Raw genomic sequence first — 5,850 nt, 5'->3', positions numbered from 1 at the left:
TTGAAAAAGCTGGTGCTAGTTGAAGTAGCCCGTCCATGGCTAGCAGAGATATTAGCCCCAAGGACGACACCGACATGGCTCACAGCTGGAGCCCCAATAGCTAGAAAACCCTCAGCTTTGAAGCCAAAGGGTGGACTACATTTGTATGCAGCAGGCTGGACCCGAGCTAGCATGATAGTGTCATCCCACTCTCCCGGGCAGTCCTAATAGCTTCTATCATGGCGGGATTTCCAATCAGTATGGGGAACCTCATGTATTATCACATCTCTAAAGCAGTGGAAAAGGAGGAAAGGTCTTATCCCTACCCCAACTTCCTCACTATGTACTTCAAGGACCAAGGGGTCGAGAAGAAGCTCAATGACACAAAGACAAAGCCAAAAAAGCCTTTCTCCTGGTATAGCACCAAAGGACCGGACAACCCTAAAGCAAAGGGTAAAGCTGTTATCTCCACTAGCCAGTCTGAAGAGCTAGGGGTAGTGGCCGCTGGGTCAGAGCCTTCCACAGCATGGGGATCTTCAACTGCCATACCTCCTCCTTCATCCGGGCCATCTGTCACCATGCCATTGTCTGTTCCCTTTTCTTCCACTTACCCTTATACTGCACTGAGGGTTTCTCAGATATTATCCAGCATCAACAACTAGATGCATGCAGCTACATTAAAGTTGTTTGTCTTATCCAGCGCAGTAGCATCACAGTCAGCCCCGGCACAGCCTCAGGTACCTTCATCAGTAGAGGAGTCGTTGAAGGAGCTTCTGTACAACCAGAAGAAGATCTTGAACACTTTGGAAACATATGGAAAGGCCATGAAGGATCTGGGCAAACAAGTGAAAAAGATGAAGAAGACTTGGGCCTCAAAGGAGTCAGTAGAGTAGCTGAAGAAAGAGGCAGAGAGGTTTACTTCTGCTGGAGACATCCCACTGGACTTACTCCTAGAGGAGCAAGTCCCAGCAACATAGGCAGTAGAGCATGAGGCACCAGCAGCTGGCCAGTCTGAGGAGCTGGCTACTACTACACATACTGCTGCGGAGATGATCCAGATGCTCCGCAACCCCGTGGTCACCCAATCAGATTTGGAGATCTAGTTAGAGGACATGGAGGGAGCTGCTGATCTTATGCAGTCGGTGGACCCTACTCATGCGCTTGACCCGATGCAGACAGATACCACATAGGGAGTTTTCTTTACTCTCTAACCTTTTCCCTATTATTATTATTTTGATATTAGCATTGAGGACAATGCTATCTTTTATTTGGGGGTAGGGGTGGTTCATTTTGATTGGTGATGATTTGATGACATTGGCATGTAATAACTATGATACTATTTTTCTTTATCCTTACTTCTCTTTATTGTTACTTTTGATATGTATATATTCGTTACTTTCACATTTGGTATGTATATATTTTTACCATTTGATATATATATTCATTTTCATTTATGTATATATTCACTTTACTTCAAGTTTGTATATATTCAGTTTGATTTCTGTAGTTTACTTCATAACTTCTTTCATAATTTTACTTCATAGCTTCTTATTTCCATTAGTAGTTTCTTTTTAAGTTGTTAGCTTCTTTTTACATTTTTTGAACAATAAGCCTTTGGTTTTCTTAATGCCACGATTCTTTCCAAAGGTGGATATTGTGTGACCCAGGTGACTCTTCCCGACGATAGATGACGTGACAACCTTCTTAAGGATTGAGTCCGTTTTTCTTTTTGCTTTAATATGTAGTAGTAATGAATAAAAGTGTCTCAGTTAGGCTTCACTTGGGTCTAGTACATTTACCCTTGACATTATGGTTAGAAACAAGTTGATTTGCAAGGAATTCTAGTTGTGACCTTTGGACTCTTGTGTTGACTAAACAATCATCGAGTGGCTTCTTGGAGTCATTTGTGATGCTCCATCTTAGCTAGGGTTGTTGTGGGCCCTCGACTCTGTTCTTTTTAACAATCTAACAGCTTATGAGGTGAAGTATTGAATTGCAAGTCCAAGTTCCGTGCCAATAAGTCTAGAACTTGACCTGAATGTTTGTCTAGACGAAATTTTAATTGTAGCTCAACTTGAGAAATGATTGTAGGCTCTATTTGATCCAATTTAAAACTTGAAATCTTCCATATCCTACCAATATGATATCCCTAGTCAGCCCTTTTTCTTTCAATAACCACGTTACAAGCCTTTATCCGTTCTCTAATGACCCTCTCTTGGCACCTGATCTCTCCTTGGCATTCGTGATAGACAATTGGCAAAAGCATAAGTTTGGGGGAGAGGCAAGGAATGTGAAAGTGATAAAAAGGTACAAAATGAAGAAAAGGGAAGGCAAAAAAAGAAGAAAAGCCAAAAAGAAATGTGTCAAAAAGAAAGTGAATATGATAGAAACGTGAAGGGATTCAATGATGAAAGGACATGGAATGATTAGAAAAAGAGAAAAATGTTTATCATGAGCAAGAAAGAGTGACAGAGTGTCTCCCTAATTCCCCTAAGGAAGAAGAAAATGACTCAAAGAATCAAGAAAGTATGAGCTGAAATGAGAAAATGGAGTGCTTAAGGAAAGATGAAACCTTCATATGCCGATAAATCCTACCTTGATCCAAAAGCCTTCATTACATTCCTGCAAAAGCCCTATATGATTTCGATTTGAGTGAGCTTACATTAGTGGTGATTCACATAAAGGGAAAGCTTATGGTACTTAGAGCCGAACTTGTGACATTCCCTTGTGAGAGATGAGCGTACTTCTTCACAATCCTTGTTTTGAGTGCTACAATTCTAAAGTGAGATTTGCTTATGGAGAGTAGAGGAGAAAGAGTTTGGGTTCCACAATGACCTACGTAATAGAGCGAGCTTCCTTGGTAAACTTAAGTCAACTCTTGATGCTTTACTATCGCAATAGAACTATGGTACTCAAAATGTTTTATGTTGTTGATAATTCATTTGTGTTCAGGGTAATTGTTAGTCCCAATTGATGCATGATTGATTCATATTAGAGCAGCTAAAATATCCTTCTGTTTTATTTTAGTGGAGGTGGGAACTACCTTATTTGCTTGAGGACAGGCAAACGCTTAAGTTTGTGGGGTTGATAAGAGGGGATTTTAACCTATTATTTGCTCTCTTTTACTTGCATTTTGGGCTCAAAATGCGTGAAAGTATTCCCAAAAACTAATGTAATATGCTTGCTTGCAGGGATTGTTCACAATAAGCCAAAGTAGCCATGATCAACTCATAAAGGAGTCAAAACTTGATCAAAGACCAAGACTGGGCTAAGAGTTGGGGAACGCGTACCGCGATAGAAAAGTGCGGCCGCGAAAGTGTCAACGCAGACGCGGTCGGCGAAATGGAGAATCAGAGAGGTTATTTTTGTCCACAAATGTGAACGCGGACCGCGTCAGAAAAAGGCATCCGTGAAAGTACCATCGCGGTCGCGATTGGAATTCAGCAGGCCACGATTTGCAAGATTCAGAAAGTTCACAAGTGAGGCAAAAGTGTGAAGGGCGGTCTGCATCTAAATTACGCGGTCGTGGAAGTTTCTCACGCGGAAAGTACGCGGTCAGCGAAACAAGGTTCAACGCAAACTTAGATGTGAGAACGCGGACCACGATCAGAATTACGCGGCCGCGAAAGCAAGTGTGCGGATGCGGTCAAAATTATGCAAACGCGAAACCTCCGCAGGGGCATTTTTGTCCGTAAATTTCAGCTTAGTATAAATAGATCTTTTTGACATTTTTAGGTCAGGTTATATTTTGCTGAGTACGTGAGACGGGTAGGTTTTTCTATTTGGGCAATTTTGTACAAGATTTACCTTATAACATTAGATTTCCATCTTTTAATTTAGTATTATGGACTTCCTCTTCTCTTTATCTTTCATTTCTGCTATTTTTATGAGTAGCTAAACCCATAGCTAGGGTTGTGACCTAACCCTAGTATGGTATTTAATGGATCTTGAATTTTAGGGCTTGAATGTGTATGAGTTAGTGATTTTTAGCCTAGTTCTTGCTAGAACTATTGAATTAGTGGTTGCAAAAACTGATTTATGCCTTTATGACTTAGTCTCTACTTGAGAAAGAGGGACTAAGTCTAGGAAAACTAGGCTAACAAGGAATTTGGGTGAACTCAAGAAATTGATAGCCCCAATTAAAGGGTTAAACCTAGAGATAGCAACACCCGACTTGAGCTAAAATCACTTGAATTGCATGAATACCCATTTAGACTTGAGAAAGCCAAATTGAGCAAAATCACTCAAACCACCGAGAGGTATAGAGTGAGTACCCGGGTGTGATAGCTATATTATGACCCTAATTAATCACATAATTGCCCTAGATTCTTGCTACCTGTTAGATATCCACCTAGGTGGAAGTCACTACCCTAGTCCTTTTAAACCCTTGAAAACAATCAACAAAAACATTGTACTTAGTTACAAATACTACATGTTATAGAATAGAAGTAGAAGTAGAAAACAACCAACCATTTGTGGAAGTGCAATTAAGAGAAAAACCCGCATCTAGACTTGGATATAAACCTAATTTCAAAAAAATTAACTCCTTGTGGATTTGATCCCGACCTAATTAGGTAAAACTGCATCGACCATCCTCGATACTCAATAGTAGTGCAGGCTTGGACCCGATCAACTATACTTGTTCAGTTTTTCTTATCCTAGTAGGTGTCTTGACTTGGCCTCGCCACTACTCTACCGATGTTAAGCTTGATACTTACTGGGCATCGTTATGGTGTACTCATACTACTCTTCTGTACATTTTTGTGCAGATCCAGGTACCTTGACTCAGGCTAGGTATCAGTGAGTGGATCATTCAGTTTGGAAACTTCAAGGTATACCTGCCCGGCGTTCGCAGGCCTTGGAGTCACCCTCGTCCTTATTTTGCTACTATTTACTCTTTATCTAGGCAATGTTGTTCTATGGATTTTACATTATATTCGTGTAGAGCTTATGACTCAGTTCCACCAGTTTTGGGAGTTTTGTTACAGATGTTCTATTTCGGATTCATTATGAGTTTATCGAATTATCTTATTATCTTAATTGTTAAATTCTTTAAATATCCATGATGTTAGACTTACCTAGTCTTAGATATTAGGTGTCATCGTGACATCCTAAGGTTTTTAATTGGGAGCGTGACACATATCAAAAAAATAAAATAGTTATCGCCACTTATCTATTGAGTGCTATTTTATTGTTTTGGCCTACAAAAAATTATCAATCAGATACAATATTCACAAGACTTAAGAAAAGTGAATGTAATTGGAAATCGTCAGAAACACCTGGACAAGGCAATAATATAGAACTTGCGGAAGATCGGAGGTGATTTGGATTAGTTTACAATTCAAATTCATAGCTGAAATCGAGTTTGAAAAACTTCACTATCACACATGTATATTATTGTAGTTGATGTATACCATACACATGTATACATGAACATACACGGATATAGATGGTGATATACACAACTAGTCTTCTTTCGCGTTCTTCGTCTACTTCAAATTTTGGCTATGAATTTTTGTCCAAAACACGATAAAATCAACTCTATTGTGGCTCAGAATTCGGTATAAGTTTCACAAGTATTATCAACAAGATTTTTGAACACCCACTTCGAATTATTGTATCTTTTGGATTGGATTTTTAGATTCGAATGCTTCAAGCTTAACAATGTTGTATGCCAAGTTTAGTCATGCAAGAGCTCCATTGACGCCACCGTCTCTCCATCACCGCTGGCGAAGCTCAACCACCTATCTATCGTGTTCATCTGGAAGTTAATTATTCCAAAAGCATCAGTGACTACACTTGTGGAGGTATCAAAAGTAAGAACTGGTTGAAATATTTTTGTTTTGAAATTGAGATATTTAGTTTGATTAA

This window comes from Nicotiana sylvestris, chromosome 6, assembly GCF_000393655.2.
Source record: "Nicotiana sylvestris chromosome 6, ASM39365v2, whole genome shotgun sequence".
NCBI classification, from domain to species: Eukaryota; Viridiplantae; Streptophyta; class Magnoliopsida; order Solanales; family Solanaceae; genus Nicotiana; species Nicotiana sylvestris.
This window is presented reverse-complemented; position numbering follows the sequence as displayed.